Source organism: Lemur catta, chromosome 1 (assembly GCF_020740605.2).
Source record: "Lemur catta isolate mLemCat1 chromosome 1, mLemCat1.pri, whole genome shotgun sequence".
Taxonomy (NCBI): Eukaryota; Metazoa; Chordata; class Mammalia; order Primates; family Lemuridae; genus Lemur; species Lemur catta.
Window position 1 is genome coordinate 104,757,790 of NC_059128.1, and position 22,259 is coordinate 104,780,048.

Below are 22,259 nucleotides of genomic sequence, written 5' to 3' on the forward strand. Positions count from 1 at the left end.
AGACATGCGCTTTTCAAAATATTTGCAACCTAACTCTGAATCTGAAAGATAAAAAGATAAATAATATTCTCACTTGAAGATGAGAAGTTTTGTGAAGTTTGCTTACAGTCAAAAGCTCTTAGAGAGTCAAGCTGAGATTCAGTCTCAGATCTGTTGACTTCAAACCTCATTTCCCTTCCCTTATGTCACAATTTCCCCCATTTTATTTAGGTTTCGTTGTTGTGCAACTGCTGATGACTGAAGCTGAGGACTAGGACCCATACATATTTCATTTAAGGAAGCTTTCTGACGAAGTAAAAATAGGGGAAAGCATTCTCTATTCCCCTAAAGTTTAGAAGATTGAGAAGGAAACTAATACTTGTAAGCACTTACTATGTGCTACACACTATTGTAAGGATTTAACATGAGCCAACTCATTTAATTCACAATAGCCAGGTGATATACTTGGTATTATTATCGTTCATCCTTAAAACAGAGAAATAAATAAATTGCTCAAGATCACATAGCTAGTAAGAAACAAAAGCAGAATCAAAACCCTTTATTGGGAAAGGTCAAATAGAGTTTACATCATACCTATGGACTTAAAATTTAATATCACACAAATCAAAAACATAGCTGGACTGTTTGGTCTGAGCTCCTTTTGCTATTAATGTCATTTGTAAACATTGTTAATTCAAATATTAACAGCTGAATCATCTCACCAAAATAAAATTTACATCTTTTTAATATGCTTTTCATTGTAACCAATTTGAAAAGGTAATTGTTTAAGCTGCATGATCCTATGGTGAAGAGAAATTTTAAACTCACAGATCAGTGAACAGCAACATATCCTTTGAGGTGGGAGTCAGATCTGGGTCCTTCCAACTCCCAACTTTCCTATTGACTTGTGTGCTTTCTAAGTCTCTTACCGGGCTTTAACACTCATTTTGTAAGATGAGAAGGTTGAATTCATTGTTCCCTAAGGATCTTACAATTATAAAATTACCCTATTGGTAAATTTTTTATGTGCTTCAAATGTAAATATCGATTTTTAGAGATGAGAAGTCTTTAGCGATCACTTAATTAAATCTTCCCATATGACAGATAAAGAAACTGAGGCCCTCACATTTGTATCGCACTTTAAACATTTCAAAGACCTTTCACATACATTAATCTTATGCAAGCCTCACCACACTCTCGTGGGTTAAATATTGTCATCTTCATTGTACACATGACCAAACTGAATTAATCACATAGCTGGGCCTAGAGACTAAGTGATTCTGTGACTCTCAACCTAAAGTTTACCATGGTTTCTTGCTTTAGTAGGATTAATTACATCCTTGGATGAAGTCCTATTGTGAGAGAAAGTGAGAATTTAGTGATTTATGAAACAAATCTAAGCAGAAGAAACAAATGTTTCCTAATATAAAAGTAATAATAACTACAGCTGTATAAGTAGCAGAAACAAAGAGATAAGGAAGTGGCAAAAAATAGGGTCTATAAGTTGGTTTAATTTTGATTTTCATTTTTTCCTGGATTAGGAGCAAGCATAATTGACTTTTAGGATTCCTGAGTTTATCAGTAGAGTACTGTTTGATTTGCTTTGTCCATAAATAATTCAAAGGGAAACCATGCTTTATAAGAAGAATTTATATATTGTAGATGAACTAAGGAGAACCTAAAACAGTTAATGCAAAAGGATACCCTAAAAAAATAAGCATGGGAAGCTAAGCTTTACACAAAATTATTTAATTATTTCACTACCATTATTGATGTGAATCTTTTATATTTCCCCTCTATAGTTGTGGAGCTATTGCTTAGAAACATTACCTGTCTCTATGCGGGTGATCATACAGTGCAGAACAACAAATTACTTTACCTTGGTAACTTTCTGTATACAATGTATTTTTTTAACTGGAAAGAAAATTATTTTAAAACTAGTTTATGAGGCCAGGAACAATGGCTCTTGCTTGTAATCCTAGCACTTTGGAAGGCTGAAGCGAAAGGATCACTTGAGGCCAGGAATTTGAGACCATCCTGAGCAACATAGCAAGACCCCATCCTCTATAAAAATTTTTTAGAAAATTACCTAGGCATGGTGGCAGACACCCATAGTCTCAGCTACTTGGCAGGCCGAGGCAGGAAGATCACTTGAGCCCAGGAGTTTGAGGTTGCAGTGAGCTATGATGATGCCACTGTACTCTAACCCAGGCAACAGAGTGAGATCCTGTCTCAAAAAAAAAAAAAAAGCCCAATATATGGATGTGAGCAATTTTTCTTTTACGGTATTGATCCCTAAGTTGTCCCTCTTTAAAAGGAACTGATTTTCTAGATGGTGCTTCCTCTGTAGATATGAAAATTTGATCATTAACAAAATCTTTTTTTATTCTATAATCAAATTTCTTTAAAACAATAATCATCTATTTTGTAGATCCAATAAATGAAAGGAGGATCCCCCAGATGGTTCTAATCAAATAAGGAAAACAGTAAGTTGGTATAGAACAAAGTTTGAAAGCAACTTTACAAGATTTGACTTAGAGAAGAAAAATGTATTATGTCCTTCCTGAAGTCTGAATTTCTTAAGAGTCCTTTTTAAAATTCTCTTGCTCTACTGCTATGTTCTTTCCATATGCCCTGCCCTACAGAAGGTTCTGCCTCTCAGCCCATACCCATTCTCACGCCATCACAGATCCATGGAATTCAGGGAAATGATATTTGATGCGTACTTGAATAGAGCTAGTTTTTAATTCTCATCTTTGTATCTGACCTCAAATCATGTGAAAGGTTTTTTTTAGCCACTGCTTTATGATGGTTTAGAGGAAAAAATGAAAAGTATACTTCACAGTAGTTGATTTGTAGTTTTGTTTTGAGGTAACTCAGGAGCTAGTTTCCTGGAAACTTCAAATGCCTGACATAAACAGTTTCATTAAATTGTACCTATTATAATATGATTGTGTCTTGCTTACCCAGACTATGGTCAGTTTTAAGGACTACTGTAGCTTCTTATTGGCTAGCTGTGATTCAGTGGTCATAATAAAGTTCTGAGATTTAGCTGAGGGCTTAGAGTTTTTAAAGATGACTGGGCTTTTTCCTGTGATTTGTGAGTTTCCCTTGTTTGGCTTTAGGGTTAAAGAATTCCTGTTCTAGAGTCAGCTGCAAGCCAGCCAGGCTTCCAGGCTGGTGTCCCATTCATATTAAAACATTCTGTTTGTACATGTGTATGGCCTTGTGATTCAGAAGGCATGGTTTTAATACATAAAACCTTTTTTAATTTTTAAACTGTTTATTTCAATAAAGAAGTTGTCGAAACACTAACATTTCCTTCCCAGTCTTGTTGACAAATCTGGTAGCATTAAGTAAAGTTCTTTGCCTGGAGATTGATTCAGTATTAATATAGATTTTTTTTCCTTCTCTCTATGTCATCTGTTTTCTGTACCAGGTTACTTTCTGAAAATTAGATCAGTTCTTAGATATTTGGAAGTTTGATCCTTTTTGATGTCATATTCAGTAAATCTGAGGATGGCAAAGGAAAATATGGAGCCGTTGATTTATGTGTATAAGTGGATATATGTGTGTTTGTGTGTATGATCTAAACACCCAGGAGATGAAATAATTTTATTTGATTTATAGCTTCCTTCTTGAATAAGGTGTTTTAAAGTTTAACATGGTGATGGAGTTATAAGGAAATATTGATTAGTTTTCCTTTTTCAAGTGTATTGCTACTTAACAATTAAATGATTAAATGTAGCCCAGGGCTTCATTTTTATATCTTTGTATTATATTTGAAAGAATTAAATGGGTTTATTCATATTTTTTAAAAACAGAAATATAGGTAATAAAGGAGAATTACAGAATCTGTTGGCCTGCATTTCTTAGATCAATCTATCTATAGTTGCCCCCCACCTTTTTTTTTTTTTTTTTGAAACAGGATCTTTCTCTGTTGCCCAGGCTACAGTGCAGTGATGTCATCATAGCTCACTGCAACCTCAAACTCCTGGGCTTAAGCAATCCTCCTGCCTCAGCCTCCTTAGTAGCCGGGACTACAGGTACACACCACCACAGCTGGCTAATTTTTCTATTTTTTATAAAGATGGGGTCTCACTCTTGCTAAAGCTGGTCTTGAGCTCCTGGTCTCAAGCAGTCCTCCCTCCTCAGCCTCCCAGAGTGCTAGGATTACAGGTGTCAGCCACTACACTGGGCCTAGTTGTCCATTTACTTGAATTTATCAGAGAAAAATAGTACCAAGCAAGTATAAATATTCCAGATATTTATTGAATATTTTGTTAGCATATATATGTACCACCTTTATATTTCTTATTTCTCAAAGTGAAAAGATTAAATGATTTTCATAAGTATTCAAAAATTATTCTGGATGAAATTGAGAGTATTATTGAAATAATCATTTGCTCTTGGGTCTTTTTATCTCTTTTATGAAAACCTATCTCAAAAAAAATTTAAACCAAAAGTCATTGATTGCAGTGAGGGTTTTCTATGGAGATTAAATTTGAATTGAAAATTACATGAACTTTCCTGCTAGCTTTGCTCATTCTTATATATAAATAGAACATTTCAGTATAAGATTTGGTAGTCTGAAATGTTGCTTGTCTGTAGCTCTTCTATAGGAGTAGTAAAAGATTGCAAAAGACTTGAGGACTCTAGATTTCCATACAGGGTAAAAAAAAATGTACTTGACCATATTGAGTGAATTCAGTAAAAATGACTTGCTTTCTCTTCAATAATGCAAATACTGCGTGTCTTATAAAAATTAATAATGACAAGCATCATTTTGCTAGTAGGAATGGTGGTTCACAGACTTTTTCATAGACTGTAGGGAAGGTCTAGTGTGATGAAGGTAATAGAAATCTTGTACAGTCCTTATAGTCAGAGGCCTGATTATTCTAAACAGAGGAGAGTGATGTGATATCTAAAAATCATCTACTCAAAGCTAATAAGTAAGGTCAAATGTTTAGAGCCCATAAAAAGATCACATAAAACCAATAATAGGAATATAGAAAGCCAGCCCATACTATCTGAAGCAAGTTTATAGAATCTACTTGAGTGCGTAGAATTATTTTGTGTTTCTTGTTAATTGTGAGATAATAAAACTTTAACAGAAGCATGGAATAGGAACAGGTTTAGAATAAGAAAAGGCTTCAAAAATCATTTAATTGTCCCCTTTTATTTTACAAAGGTAATCCAAGGGTGAGAGTTTAAATTACTTATTCATGTCATATAGGTGGTAACAGAACTAAGAGTAGAATACTGTTTACTTATCTATTAAATAATTGTATGTAGAATTTGAAAATTTATGACAGGAAATTATTTTTATTATTGTTGTTAATTTTTAAAAGTCACATGTAGCAAAATTGACTTTTTGAATAAGTTCTACGAGCCTTAACATATGTACAGATTCATACAATTACCACAACAAACAAGAGACAAATAGGCCCATGCCCTAGACAACTCCTTCAAGCCGTCTCTTTTTGGTCACAACCTCTCCATACATCCAGCTGCTGATCTGACTCTATCACTGTGGTTTTGCCCATTCCAGACTATTGTATAAATGGAATTTGGTCAGTATGTACTCTTTTGAGTCTAGCTTCTTTCTCTCAGCTTAATATTTTTGGGATTCATCTATGTTGTGTGTATTAGTGGTTCATTCTTTATATTTTTTATTAATATAGTTGTAGATATTTTCAGAGTACAGATGATATTTTGATACGTGTATATAGTGTGTAATGACCAAATCAGGGTATAAAGATTCATTCTTTTAATTGCTGAGTAGTATTTCATTGTATGACTACATCACAGTTTATTCACCTGTTAAGGAACATTTGGTTGTTTCCATTTTTAAAAAATAGACTATGTTTTTAGAGAAATTTTAGATTCACAACTAAATTGAGAGAAAGGTACAGAGATAACCCACATACCTGCTGTCCCCACAAGTGTATAGCCTTGTCCCTCATCAACATCCCCCACCAGGGTGGTGCGTTTGTTAGAACTGATAAACCTACGTTGAGACATCATAATCACCCAAATTCCATTGTTTGCATTAAGGTTCACTTTGGTGTTGTACATTTGGACGTAATGACATGCATCCACCACTACAGTATTGTATAGAGTATTTTCACTGCCCTAAAAATCCTCTCTGTTCTGCCTGTTCATCCCTCCACCTCCTCCAACTCCTGGTAACCCACTGATCTTTTTACTGTCTCCATATTTTTACCTTTTCCTGAATGTCATATAGTTGAGATCATACGATATGTAGCCTTTTCAGATAGGCTTCTTGTTTCTAGTTTTTAGCTATTATGAATAATGCTGCTGTAATTTTTTTTTTAAGAAAAAGAAAAATTTACTTATAGATATCATAGAGACCCTGGTAATGAGCTCTTAAAGAATTCACAAACATAGTACAGAGAAGTTCAGATACCGTTCACCCAGTTTCCTCTATTATTAATAGTTACATCTTCTGTAACTATGGAACAATATGGAAACCAGGAAATTCAAATCTATGTAAAGTAAGTATATAGTTCTTTGGCATTTTGTTACATGTGTAGACTCATATAACCAATATTGCAATGAAGATGCAGAATTATTCCATCACCAGCATTTATTTTCTAACATCTGTCTGAAGCAGGATTTACATGTACACCCTGTGATTTTGTTTGGTGCTGTGTCCATAAGGTTAATTCATTCAGAAGAATGATAATGCCGTTCATATTCTATAACCATAAATGTATTTTCCTTCCTTCCTCCTTAAGATATATAATTGAAGTTATTCTTTGCCAATAGCCAAAATGCAATGCCGTGGAAGTTCTGGAAGAAAGGGTCTGGGTTTCGGTGAATGCTACTGTTGCATCATGAATGAGTATAATGTAGCTGCGTATAGTCATACACTCAGGGAATACTTTTTGTGGTTGCATGCCTTCGTGATATTTTCCCAACACATTGGGACACCGTCCAGAAAAAAAAAACCAGAAAAGCAACTTATTTCTTTCTCAATGCAGAGAGAGAAGAATCTTTGTTTTCAAATACAAAGTAAAAATAAGGATTAGTTTTGGCAGATGCTATGAATTAATAGAAAGTCAGAACCCAAAGAAAATTTGCATTGTTAGTAAAAAGAAGTTAAAAATTTTAAATAATTGTTACTTCATTGTCATTACATAAGAGTAATTAATAAATAGGTTTAAAATCAGTCCAGTTTTCAAATTTGGGGGAGGGTGGTGGTGGTGTGGTACTCAAGAAATTTTCCTCACAAATTGCTATTTCATTGTTTTGATAATTTAGCAACTTTTCCATGAGCATTTTAGCTCATTCCTATCTTATTACATGTGTCCCCTATGTCTGGAAAATTCTTCTCCTAAATTTTTCCGTGTCTGGCTCATTCAGTTTTAACTTGAACATCATTTCCTCAGAGGATTTTCATTGATACACTATCTAACACAGCATCTTTGCCTTCCTAGTCTCTTTCTAACACCCAATTTTATTTTTCTTCAGAGCAGTTATCAACATCAGAAATGAGTTTATTTATTTATTTGTCTTTTTCTGTACTAGAATGTAAAGTCTGTGAGAACAGAGATCTTGCCTCATTCTCTGTCTGTCTCTAGTATTTAGAACACTGCCTTTCACATAGTAGGTCCTAAGTATATAATTTATATGTGGTTGGTTGGAAGGATGAAAAATGAAAGTATGTCTAATGTATGATTTGTAGAAATAGTTGATATCCTAATATGTATCGTAAATTGTCAAGAAAGGCAGACAGTGAGTAACTTTACCCAAATTTATTTTACCATAGAACTACTTTTTTGTCATTTAGCTGTATTAGAGTTCCACAGAAGGCGGTTTTTAAATGTGATAGGGTCATTGATACACTTAATTGTTTCCATTTATTTTGTAATAATTTTAAACTTATAAACAAGTTGCAAGGATAGTAGAGGTAATTTTTTTCAGAATCATTTGAGAGTAAATTGCTGATATCACCTCTAAATACTTTATATTTTCTATAATCAGAGACATTCTCACACATAACCAGGATAGAATAATAAAAGCCAGGAATTCAATATTGATGGATTACTACTGTCTAATGTACCACCCATAAAAGTTATGCCAGTTGTTCTAGAATTCAATAGTGGAAATCACCAGAAAAGAGGGACCCTCAAAATCTGCGTATATATTTTCTTTTCAATTCCTTGGCTGACTCCTAACTCCACATGTATAGAAGAAATTCCACAAAGCCTAGTGGAAAATAACAGTTGCAGTGGGAAGTTATCAAGCTGATATTTCTGATCAAGTTTGGAGCTTAAGTTCTACCAAGTTAGGGGGCTTTTAAACACATCAGGGTTTCCATTGAAATCTAAGAACATTACTGTCTTGGGAGTAAAGACTATGTCCAAGGCCTAAGGGATTTGTTCTAGGACTAAGGGCAAAACTGAAACATACCCTCCCTGACAAAGTATAAACCCAAGCATGCACAAGTTCAAGATGATCAGCCAATATTTTAACTGCTTATTAGAATAGAAATCAATACTTTTCAAAGGAAGATAACAAAATCCAGATTGTCTATAGTATATCATCCATATTGTTCAGTGTACACTAAGAAATTATTAAACATGTGAAGGAACAGAAAAAGATTACCTATAGTTAAGAGCAAAAGGAGTCAGTCCAGGTGTTGAAGTCAGCAAACATCAACTTTAAATCAGCTATTATAAATATGATGAAGAACTTAAAGGAAAAGGGACTAGTAAATTAAAATATAGAATATCTTTAGAAAGATAGGTAGAGAGTATTAAAAAAAGAAAAAGCCTAGAAATTGTAGAAAATATAATACCTGAAATGAAAAGTTTGCTGGATACATTTAACAGCAGATGAGAGATGGCAAAAGAAAGGGCCAATGAACTTGATGACAGATCAATAGAGATTATTCTACCTAAAGAACAAAGAGAAAAAAAGATTTTTATTTTATTTTTTATTTTGTTTTTTTTTTTTTGAGACAGAGTCTCGCTGTGTTACCCGGGCTAGAGTGAGTGCCGTGGCGTCAGCCTAGCTCACAGCCAACCTCAAACTCCTGGGCTTAAACGATCCTACTGCCTCAGCCTCCCGAGTAGCTGGGACTACAGGCATGCGCCACCATGCCTGGCTAATTTTTTTCTATATATATATTGTTAGTTGGCCAGATAATTTCTTTCTATTTTTTTTAGTAGAGACGGGGTCTCACTCTTGCTGAGGCTGGTCTCGAACTCCTGACCTCGAGCAGTCCACCCGCCTCGGCCTCCCAGAGTGCTAGGATTACAGGCGTGAGCCACCACGCCCAGCCGAAAAAAAGATTTTTAAAAAGAAGAACAGATCCTCAGGGACCTGTGGGATAACAATCAGTCAAACTTATGTATATTGGAATCCCAGAGGAACAAGCAGTTAAACTTACATATATTGGAATCCAAGAATGGGAAAGAGAAAATGAGGCAGGAAAAAAATTTTTTTTAAAAGATTATGGCTAAAAATTTCTCAAATTTGGCAAAAAACTAACAGCATCAAGCAGCTCAGTGAACTCCAAGCAGAATAAATACAAAGAAGACTAAACATAGACATATAATAGTCATACTACTAAAGATAAAAGATGAAGAGAAAATCCTGAGAACAGCCAGAAAACAAGAGACGTAAAACACAGGATAATAATGATATTAATGACAGCTGACTTATCAGAATAATAGAAGACAAAAAACTATGGAATGACATCTCTAAAGAGTTGTAAGAAGGGAAAAAGAAACAACTTTCAAGTCAATTCTTTATCTAATGAAAATGTCATTCAAAAATGATGGTAAAATAAAGATAATTTCAGATAAACAAAAACTTAGATAATTCATTGTCAAGAAATGTACAGTATCAGAAATACTAAGAGTTTTAAAGCTGAAAGACAATGATACCAGATAGAAACTCTACAGGAAGAAATGAAAACCACCAAGAGTGATAAATATAAAAGAATTTTCTTTTACTTTATTTAAAAGAAAGCTGGCTTTTTAAAGCAAAAGTCAAACCATTTCATTGTGTGGTTTTATAACATATGTAAAAGTCTGATATGTGATTACATTAGCAAAAAGGATATTAGAGTGAATGAGATTACAGTCATCCCTCAGTGTACATGGAGAATTGGTTCCAGAACCCCCCATGGATGCCAAAATCCATGGATGCTCAAGTAAGTTCCTTATACAGAATAGCGTAGTATTTGCCTATAACCTATGTATATCTTCCTGTATATGTACTTTAAATCATCTCTAGGTTACTTGTACATCTAATGCAATGTAAATACTATGTAAATAGTTGTTATACTGTATTATCTTTTAATTTGTATCATTTTTTGTTTTGGTTTTTGAATATTTTTGATCTACAATTGATTGAACCTGCAGTTGTGGAACCCATGAATGCAGAGCCCACAGATATGGAAGGCCAACTGTATATCATTGCGAAGTTCTTATGCTTTCCATGATGTTTAATGTTAACCTCAGACAACTGTGATAATTTGAGGGTGCATCTTGTAATCCTTACCATGTCACCCTCTCCCCCTACAAAGAGGTATAAAACAATTAAAATAAAGCATTGGATAATATTTAACTTAAATTAAGGGAGGAAAATGTGGAATAGGTCCAAAAAAAAGCAGTAGACAACAACAGAAACAGAAAACAAACAACAAAATTATTGTTTTGAATGAAATCATATTAGTAATTACATTAAAAATAAAATAAACAGACTAAATTATCCAATTAATAGTCAGAGATTTTCAGACTGGATAAAAATATAAGACCCAACTCTACCTTGTCTACATATTGTACATTTAAAATATGGTGATTTAATTAAACATGATTTGTGTCTCTTCACCACTTAACATTTGTGGATGTTTTCAATGGTTATAATATGATGGTACATCTACAAATCCAGGAATCAAGTATTCAGAAAAAACAATTTTGGGGCCTTAGAAGAAAGTACTGCAGGAGAGATTATATTAATAAGAATAATAGAATGCTACAGCAGAATAGAGTAAGGAGATCTGGGGTCTTATTTCAGTTTTGCCAATACCCTTGGGAAATCACTTCATTTCTCCTTTTCTAGGTTACCAATATTTCTATACTCATATGTTCAATTATTTTCATATTCAAATTTAAAAATAAAATTGGCATAAATTACATTTTTCTTCTCTTAGGACTCTTGAAAAGAAGACTAAGTAATTTTGTCATTGACTGGATATGTGATCTTGGGCATCATCATTTCTTCAAATATATTAATATATTGGCGGTATCTCTATTTCTTGGTAATATTTCTTCTACATACTGCTTAACATTTTTATGTGCCACATGAAGTGATGCTGTAAGCACTGTAAGAACGTTGAGTGTTGTTTTCATCATGAATAACCTAGCTGCATTGAACTTAGATAATGTTTGATGGTACACTTACAAAAACTTCCTGTTTAAAATGCTTTTCTATTATCTTAAAATTTATTGAAAGGTTTGACTTTTATAATATGTATGCACAATCAGGAATTATTTAAAAGTAATCCCATTTATCTTGTTTTCTATTTAACTTTTCTAGTTATTGTCATTGTGTTTGGTGTTATAGAGAAATACATGGAGGTTGGGCCAGTTTTGAACACACGTGTAATGGGTGCCCAGTAGTCAGAAGTAGGTAGGAATTTATTTATTTAATTTTGGGTGATGTTTTTAAAACCAAATAATAAATCTATCTCATACTTGAACCTAAGTGCAAGTGGCTGATGAAATATTTCTTTGGAGACAACTGCTTTTAATTTTCACAGAGGTTATGTTATACCAAAGTTGGACATTATGGCTTTCAGAATTATATTTTTACAAAGGTGAAGTAGAGGTTAATGATTTCTCATTCAATTAATGTCCATACACTTCTAGTAAAATAAGTCAAATGAAAACTTAGAAAATCTCAAATCAGTGCTCGCTTGATTCTATAAGTTACTTGGTTCTTAGGTATGCCATGAGAAGGTCTTGAGTGTATGAGGTTCTGTGTCTCCACCTAAGTAAGAAAGTTATTCCTTAAATATTATAACTGGTGAGTGATGGTGATATTAGGAATATCCAGAAAAAGAAAGATGTCCAATATATTTGAAGCTAGATTATTCTCCAGGTTAGCTCTATTTTTTTCTCTTGCAGTAAACATTGCCGTCTTCAAAAAATAAGTTAAGGAATGAGAGGCCAGGAAGAAAGGACATTCATCTTGAAAGACCCAAAGCACTTTGAAGTTTTAAAGGAATATAATGCTAACTGCTAAAACCACCTTTGTTACCAGAATGGATGGAGTTCTTCAGATTTAAATGGTAACCAGAATTCTCCTATCATGTTACATTTCCACCAAGAATTTTACTTGAAAGAATTTATTTTTATGTTTAGATGTTTACCTTGCAAATGCCAAACTATACATAAAGCTGATAATTTTATAACTTACTTAGCATAATCAGGCTTTGGTCTTTAATGATTGCTCAAAGAATTGTTTATTCCTCCAGTTATAAACTTCTTAGTTTGGAAATATAAGCTTATTTGAGAAAGAATATGGCATATACTAGTATATTTATAGGTCCGTCCTTCACCAAGTATTTTTTCCTTTCATAGAAATAACCTAAGCAACATAAATAGTAGTTTCTATCACATATACAAAGGTTTTTGGTCTTATTTTCAGAATTTTATTTCTTGTTCTTTTTTTATTTTCCTTACTTGACATCTGGTATTTTGATCTTTCCCCTTTTATATCTGACATTTTTATTTAATGTTTATTTTCTCCTTTGCCTCTCTTTCTACCTTTAAAAAAGTTACCTTGTAGAAATTGAGAGTTATAAAAGGCACAAGGATCCAAAATAGAAAAGGAGAGAGAAATTTGAAAAGATTATAAAATTTTTCTTCTTGTGAAATTGCAAGGACTATTAGATTCCAAGTAGAGTGGAAAGCAATTATATAAAGGCTTAAGATTCTTTATCAATGTTCTTAAATCTTGATCTCAAGCCAAAATTATTTGAATGCATGATTTGTAAAGATTCAAATATTTGCAATTTTTTTGTCTTTCCAGTGAACAGTTATAACTTGTATTCATTGGATATCTGTCTACTAATTTGATTTTGAAGGATAATCATTTGTTACATTGAGTTACTATGTCTTGGTAGGGAATGGGTATAATTGACTAAAACTAGTTCCTTGCTGTAAAATGCAGGAGATATGAAAAGTCAGTCAAATATAGCATCATACTAATCCTAATAATTCTAAGGAACATAGGTCCTGTTTCAAGGAAACGATTCAAGTTGGTAAGTATAACCCAGAATAAATTGTATACCAAAGAATGCTCTAATTACTTTTCCCAGTGCTGACATTAACCTTTACAAGGAAAAAATCTTAACAGCGATTTAAAAAAAAAAAAATTCTCCAGTTGTGGGTTAAACCTGTACTTACGGCATTATTGGAACTTTTCTGTGACCTTGTCACTGATATCCATGTAGCACATTCATTCCCTTTTAAATGCCCAATAAATTCTTTCTAGTTCTCAACCATTTAAAAAAAATCAAAAAGTTGAGGAAAGCAGCTTTTGAAACAGCAGAAATTAAAGTGCCAAATGTTTACTTAAGCAAGAGAGAATACATAGAAAGCCACCAAATTTCCCTGTTTTCTCTACTAATAATCTAAGTTTACTCATTTGATTATATCTGCTTCTTATATAACCACAGTTTCATTACAGAACTAAAAGCAAACAGCATTGTCAAAATCTTTACTGTGATACTTTCACCATACCTTATTAAACTCCTAATAATGCACCCCGGTGATTTTTGGTAACTGTGAATAGGATCATTGCAATCCACAGATATTATCACAATGCCTTTCTAATCATCACTTTCTACTTTTTTCATTACTGACTTTGTTTTCAGTTGCATTTTCAGTGCAACTCTGTAATAATTTTATCAAAGAACAGATTAGATTAGAACTTCACCTCCCTAAAAATAAGAGAATTGCATTGATTGTTCCACCCCTCCTAGTGCAGAAGTCATATAATACATCCATGAAGTACATAAAATTAAAGAAGACCATCTACATTCACACATTTTTTGGCCCCATCCAAGCTGTTTCTCTCCACAATCCAAAATCTACTGTGATCTTTGAAGAGGGAATGCAATCAGATTTGTAGTTGTGCAATTCACAGAATTTCTAATTTGCACAACTAGAAATTTAGATTTATAATGGCATGGGCTATCATGGCCACATTGAAGAAACTAAAATTTAAAGGATGAGATTCTAGCTACATAATGCTAAGCTTGAGTCAAACACCTGATTTTATCTAAGTTTATTTCATTAGCTGAAAATTATAGCCCTTGCAGGTGGGGGAGTATATTCTTGCATACAAAAAGACCTCTTTGAATAATTTGATATCTGTCTAGAATCTTAAACTCATAAAGTTTGACAGGCCTTTAAAGCAGACTTTATAATACCTTCATTTAGGAAAACTTTCCTTATGTAGGAAAGAACTATGTGTAATTTGCCCAGACATGTTAATTTAAAATAATAGTAATTGATATATATTGAGCGCTTACCATATGCCAAGCATTGAGATTAGCTTTTAATATGCTGTCTTAGCCTATTTGTTCTGCTTTAGTAAAAGTTCCTTAAACTGGGTGGCTTATAAACAACAGAAATTTATTTCTCATAGTTCTAGAGGCTCAGAAGTCCAGGATTAAGGTGCCAACATATGTAGTGTCTGGTGTGGACCTGCTTTTTGGGTCATAGAGAGTATCTTTTCACTGTGTCCTCACATAGCAGAAGGGGCAAGTGAACTCTCTGGGGTCTGTTTTATAAGAGCACTAATCCCATGCATGAGGGCTCTATCCTCAAGACATAATCACCTGCCAAAGGCCCCACCTCCAAATAACAACACATTGGGGATTAGGTTTTAACATAAGAATTTAGTGGAGACACAAACCTTCATTGTATGGTATATGCATTATCCTTAAGCCTCACAACTCTGTTTGACATAGGTCCTATCATTAAATATTTCCATTTTCTATGTGGCAAAACTCATTCTCAAGAAAGTAAAATGCCTAACATCAAGTGGCTAGTTAGGGGTAGAGCTAAGCTGTCTGACTCCACAGCCTGGGCTCTTAACGAGGAGTTAATTCTAGTTTACAAAGACTTAAATGCAACCTATTGAAGTTGCTTCTTCATTACCTAGTTGCATATAGGGAGATGATCTTAATATTAGCATTTTCATTGCAACTCTGTAAAATTGTGCTTCCTTGAGGTACATATTATGGTTTATTTTTGCAGCATCAATTTTATTTGTTCTGATTATGTTCTTAAGATGTTATTGTATAATATAAAAGAAAAGTGTATTATAAAACTTTAACTTGGCTTTTTAAAAAGATAAAACTTAATCTACTACTAAGTAAAGTTGCTTGAAGATTATAACAGTAGGCCCCATATTTTATTTGAGATGAAGACACAGCAGAGAAGGATAGGAGATGTGGGTGGGAAAAAAACAAAACAAAATTAAGCTCTGTACTCAAGTTTATTATCAGAAACTTTGGAGGCCAGAAGGCAGAAAGCTGGTATAGTCAATGTGCTAAAAGAAAAAAAAACTATCATCCAAGAACGCTGTGTCTACTAAAACTGTTCTTCAAAAGTGAGGGAGAAATTAAGGCATTCCCAGATAAACAAAACCTAAGGGAGTTCCTTACAACTAGAGCTGCACTACAGGTAATGCTCCAGGGAGTCCTGCAGGGCAGAATGAAGAACATTAGACAGTAACTCAAAGCCACATAAAGAAATAAAGATCTCAGGCCCAGTGCAGTGACTCACACCTATAATCCTAGCGCTTTGGGAGGCTGAGCTAGGAGGATTGCTTGAGGCAGAAGTTCAAGACCAGCCTGAGCAAGAGTGAGACCCCTCTCTCTACAAAAAATAGAAAAATTAGCTGGGCATGGTGGTGCACGCCTATAGTCCCAGCTACTTGGGAGGCTGAGGCAGGAGGATCCCTTGAACCCAGGAGTTTGAGATTGCAGTGAGCTATGATGATGCCACTACAGTCTAGCCTGGATAACACTATCTCCAAAAAGAAAAAAAAAAAAAAAAGAAAAAAAATCTCAGTAAACGTAAAGTCAATGGCAATGATTAAAGGAGTATTATTGTAACAATGGTCTGTAACTCTACTTTTTGTTTTCTGCATGATTTGAGGGAACATTACATTTTAAAAATTATTAATCTAAAAATTAGTATTATGGTAGCTTTGGTTTGTAACTTCAAATTTTGTTTTCTACATAATTTAAGAAATTAATGTATTTAAAAGAATTATTAGTTTATGTTTCTGGGCACATGGTGCACAAAGGTGTTGATGTTGTGACATCAACAAGTGAGGGATAGGGACTGAGCTATAAAGGAGCAGAGTCTTTGTATGTTGAAGTTAATGGTATAAATTCAAATCAGAATGCTATAACTTTAGGACGTTAAATGTAATACCCATGATTACCACAAAGACAATAGGTATAGGATATACACAAAAGGAATCAGTAATTAGGCAAGAAATAGAAATAAAAAGCAGCTAAATTAGGAAGAGGTAAAATTACCTCTGTTCGTAGACAATATAATCTTATATGTAGAAAACCCTAAAGATTTCACAAAAAACCCTGCCTGAATTAATAAATGAATTCACCAAGGTAGCCTGATACAAAGTGAACAAACAAAACTCCTGGAGCAATTGTGAAGGAGAAGATTGATGAGGGTGTTGAGAACACACTTTTACCCTCTGATTCATTGTGCCAATTGTAATTAGCAGTAAGTGTTTTAATTACAATCAGTTGAAATATATGAGGTGATTGAAGAGCATAATAAATACAGATATCCTTGCTTCTAATACTAGAAAGGAAAAGGGAAGTTCACTCACCACATTCTTATAACAGTGAAAAACTGGAAATATGGAAAAATTATTACAACAGACTAACCAGTTATTCCCAACCTCACGAGTACTTTAATTGTGAAATAATTGTGCCCATGTGCTAGCAGCAGAGTGATGTAGAAAAAAATTACCATTATCATTCTGGCTTGTGCCTTTTAAAGATTAACAATTCTGGCACACAGTTACAGGAAAACTTACCTAAAAATGCTAACTTATCCAAATGAAAGGAAACTTGATCCCTAAGAAAGTCATCCTTTTTTGAGTTGGGCCCAGCTTTTGTATCCTTTCATCAATTTGGCATATCAAAGGGAAGGAAAACAAAACATTCTGGTGCTATAGCACACTCTGATGTTACCTTATGGGTCATTGTATAACTTGTGCTTAAGCACAGGTATGTTTCATGTGAGCACTATGTAAAAAGAAACAAGACACAGATCCTTTTTTTAGATTCAAAAGGCGGAAATGCAAAGTCAGAATCTTTATTTCTAGGTAGATTTCTGAACTAGTATTTTTCTTCCACCCCACTGCACATCTGCCGAGAATAGAAAAGTGTCAGGACTCCTGGACACTCATGCACATCCTCTCAAAATCATCTGGCAGATGTTTAGCAAAAGAAGTGCCAGCTACAGTGAGATACCATTTTATACCTACGATGATGGCTATAACAAAAGAAAACAAACCAAATGTTAGTTTTAGGGTGTACATTCATTGCTGGTGGGAATGTGAAATATTTCAGCCACTATGAAAAAGTTTGGTGGTTTCTCAAAAAGTTAAACATAGAATTACCATATGACCCAGCAGTTCCACCCCTAGATATGTACTCAAAAGAACTAAAAACAGGGTCTCAAACAAATATTTGTATAAAAATGTCCATAGTGGCACTATTCATAGTAGCCAAAAGGTGGAAACACCCAAATGTCCATCAATAGATGACTGGATAAACCAATTGTAACACAGTAACTGAACAATATCTAAAAAGTCTCTAAATATTTGTAAAATAAGGAACCTTCTTATAAATGATGCATAGGTCAAAGAGGAACTCCAGAAGGAAATTACAAAATATTTTTAGTTGAATGAAAATGAAATTGCAACATATCAAAGTTTATGGGATGCTGCTGAAGCAGTGGGAAATTTCTAATATATTAGATGCTTAATTAGAAAAGAGGAAAGGTCTCAAAGACCTAAACTTTTACTTAAGAAAGTAGAAAAAGTTGAGCAAGTTAAAGCCAAAGCAAACCTAAGGAAGGAATTAAGAACAGAAATCACTGAAATAGAAAACAGAAAAGCAGTAGAGAAAATAAATGAAACTAAAAGGTGGTTCTTTGAGAAGATGATAAAATTAATAACCCTTTAACCAGACTGATCAGAAAAACAGGAAAAAGACATAAGTTAATGTCAGGAATGAATGGAGGAACATTACTACAGATCTTACAAATACTGTTCTTAAAAGAACAGTAAGGAATGACATGAACAAAACAGTGTGCCCATAAATTCAGAACCTTAAATGGAAAAATTTCTTGATAGACCCAACTAGCAAAGTTCACTCAAGAAAATAATTGATAACCTGAATAGTCCCTTATGTATTAAAGAAATTGAATTTGGGGTTGAAAACTTCCCACTAAAGAAAGCTCCAGGCCCAGATGCCTTTACTGGCAAGTGCTACCAAGGAAATATTTAATAAAGAAATAATATCAATTTTATACAAACTTTACCAGGAAATAGAAGATGGAACATTTCCCAACTCATTTTATGAAGTCAGTATTACCATCATATCAAAGCAAGTTAAATAGATTACAAGAAAGAAAACTACAGATATAAACATAAAAATTCTGAAGAAAATATTGGCAAATCAAAACCGGCAATATTTAAAAATGATCATGTATTGTGATTAAGTAGGTTTTATCTCAAGAATACAAGGTTATTTTAATCTTCAGAATGAATCTATGCAACATGCCATATTAACAGATTTGCCATATGATTATCTCAATGCTTAGATACTGTATCAATTCATAATAAAAAAACTCAGCAAACTAGGAATAGAAGGAATTTCCTCAACTTGGTAAAGGGCAAATATAAACATTCACAGCTAACATCATACTTAAAAATGAAAAACTAACTGGGTGCGGTATCTCACGCCTATAATGCTGGCACATTGGGAGGCCAAGGCGGGAGGATTGCTTGAGACCAGCCTGAGCAAGAGCAAGACCGAGTCTGTACAAAAAAATAGAAAAATTAGCTGCATGTGGTGGCGTGCATCTATAGTCCCAGCTACTCGGGAAGCTGAGGCAGGAGGATCACTTGAGCCCAGGAGTATGAGGTAGCAGTGAGCTATGATGATGCCATTGCACTCTAGCCTGGGCAACAAAGCAATATTCTGTCTCAAAAAAATAAAAAAATGAATGAATGAAAAACTGAATGCTTTCTTCCTAAGATTTGGACTAAGGTGAGGTTGTCATAGCCAGTTCAATAAGACAAGAAGAAAGAAACATATGCAGATTGAACAGGCAGACATCACTTTATATATTTGCAAATGAAATCATTTCTTATGTAGAAAATTTCAGAAAATCTACCCAGAAAATCTGCTAGAACTAATAATAAGTGAATTAGCAAAGTCACAGGATTCAGTCATCATATAAAAATCAATCATAGTTTTGTAAACTATTAATAACAAGTGGACATTGAAGTTGTAAAAAAACACTGTTTACAATAAATAACATCATGAAACATGAAATACTTATGTAGAAATAAAAAAATGTGCAACATCTATGCTGAAAACTTACAAAGCAGCGATGATAGAAATCAAAGAAGATCCCAATAAATAGAGATACTATGTTCAACTGTTGAAGGAGTCACTATTATTAAGATGTCAACTCTCTCAAATTGTTCTGTAGATCAAATGAAATGCCTATCAAAATTCTAGCAGGAATGTTTTTGTAGCAGTCGACAGGCTGATTCTAAAATTTCTTTGGAAAGGTAAAGGAACTAGAAAAGCCAAAACAATTTTGGATAGGAACAAAGTTGGAGGACTCACACTATCTGATACACGACTTACTAACAACTGCAGTAATCAAATAGGGTATTATTGTTAAAAGGATAGATACATCAATATGTGGAAAAGAATAAACAATCCAGAAACACACACACACACACACACACACACACACTCTGATTGATTTTTGACAAAGGTGCAGAGATAATCTGATGAATCTGATTAGTCTTTTCAACAAAGTACAGGAAGAGTTAGACATCTGTTTAAAACCCAAAACAAAAAGAAAACAAAGATACTTGGCTTTCACCTTGATGTAGGCCATGGAGATAAATGAACAAGAGTAGACAGTTAAGAGATTCACTTTGTAGAGGAAGAAATAAGAGTGGGAAGAGACATGAAACATCGAAATGGTAGAGGAAATTATTGGAAGACAGATAAGTCTTGACTGAGGAGCATTATGTGTGTATACATTACAAATAAAGATTCATTTATTCCACTAACTTATTAAGCGTGCTACAATTCATGGAACGCTGTCTTAGATTGGAGGGGTGTTGTAAAGGTCCCTTGAGGGAACATATGTAAGCAATAACAAAACATCATTGATAAGTGCTGTCATAGTACTGCCAGGGGAACCCAGAGAAGAAAACAGCATATACCTACACTCATCATGAATGGGATTTCCTAGCTAGGCCAGTAAGCTCTGAATGCAAAAGCAAACTAAATGCTGGAGTATTCTAAGCACTTCAGAATGTTAATGGATCCACTGTCCCTTTGAGGATTTTGAGAAATTGTTGTTAATTTGATAGCAAAAATCCAATATAGAATCTTGTCCATCTGCTGCCATTTGAATCTGTGATAATTACCTCAGACTCAAAGAATAGACAAAGTGAAGGAACCTGATGTGATTTCCTTTTATCCTTTCTTTTTGCTGTCATTTGATCTACTTTAATCTTTCTCTTGCTTCTAGTTGCTAGCCATTCTATACAATCTATATCACATGAGGAAATCAGCAAAGGAATTTTTTCAAGGACTAACCAAACTGTAGGAATGGAATGATTTTTCTTTCATAAAGGAGTCTTCATCATACTCCACACACGGAAAAGAAAAGCAGGAGTTGCATGTGATCACTTTTGCCAACCTTCTGTGGGTTTCTAATGTACATTCGCATCTCTCTTTGAAGGATTATTCATTGCAACTTGTACTCACACTTTCCTTAAAGCAAGTACTACTTTTATTCTCCGCCAGTCTTCTGTTGCACAGCAAGAACGTTGGTGGAAATTGCTTTTCCATAAAAAGAACTGTGCCACCTACTCTTCAAATGCTACTGATTAAAAAAATCATTGATTGATTTTTCCTGGGGAATAAATTAGGCTTTCCCCTGAGAGTGGAAAGAAATAAATAATGGGATGTAAAGAATGAAGATGGCTGTGTATTATGAGGAAAATGTTTATGCAGTTGCCATGGAAACAACATGTAGGCATTCAAAACAGGAGCTTATGATATCTCTGTATTTGTCAAATCTAAATCAGATATGAGTTGTATTCATTCTCATTCTTGGCCCAAATTTAGTCTGACACATATGGTTATGTAAAATATGCTCCTGCTTTAGTATATTTGCTTAATATTTGCAGGAATTTGGCAATACACAGGCTGCCATATTTTAAAATCATATACTTGAGGCATGGAAATAAAACTAGGGAGAGCAGTTTTCAGCAAGTAATTATTAAAAAATAGCATAATCAATGCATGAATTTTATAATTAATGGAGCTAATTAAATTTTTCTTAATTGAAATGTATTGACAATGTTGGACCTAGCTAATTGGTACTAGCTAATTGTGAGTGGTGTTAAATGCTGAAAATGCATAGTTCGATAGTATGTTCTTACTTAATATATGTGATTTTATTCCTGAAGTGGAATAAGACACAGTAGGCAGTATTTCTGAATGATTATTTTACTTTTCTATTGGAAGACATCAGTTGTCTTCAGTTTCATCCTTTGTATGTGAGGCATGTTAGAAATCTAGAGAAGGCATACATGGATTTTGACAGTATAGAGATTTTGACATTTTCCATAGCTTGACTTTTTTTCAGTAACTAATTCCTAAGATAATAACTGAAAATGCAAATCTTACCTGTAGCTACTGCCTTCTAATGGGCACACAAGCTAGAATAATAGGATAATCTAAAAACTATTAGAATAGGCTCCTTTCATGCAAATTAGGGTGTTATCCCCTTAACTCCAGTACCTTTTCCTTTCATGCCAACTTTGTTAGTCATTTCATAGCCCATCAGTTTATCCTCTGTATTTTCTCTTAGATTGCCTCAAAGATATGCACTTTGTGAACAGATAGCAGA

General features: G+C 33.8%; 1 protein-coding gene across 4 annotated transcripts in view; it reads left to right on the forward strand.

The window, feature by feature from the left end:
* Window positions 1-22,259, forward strand: part of PEAK1 (pseudopodium enriched atypical kinase 1) — a 253,250-nt gene that overhangs the window by 113,573 nt on the left and 117,418 nt on the right. For 3 of the 4 annotated variants that reach the window (XM_045532723.1, XM_045532740.1, XM_045532731.1), the window contains 2 exons: window positions 2,411-2,465; window positions 12,147-12,310. The gene's annotated coding sequence lies outside the window, so the exon portion shown is untranslated. The remainder of the gene's footprint in view (window positions 1-2,410; window positions 2,466-12,146; window positions 12,311-22,259) is intronic. The other variant, XM_045532711.1, reaches the window with a different exon arrangement.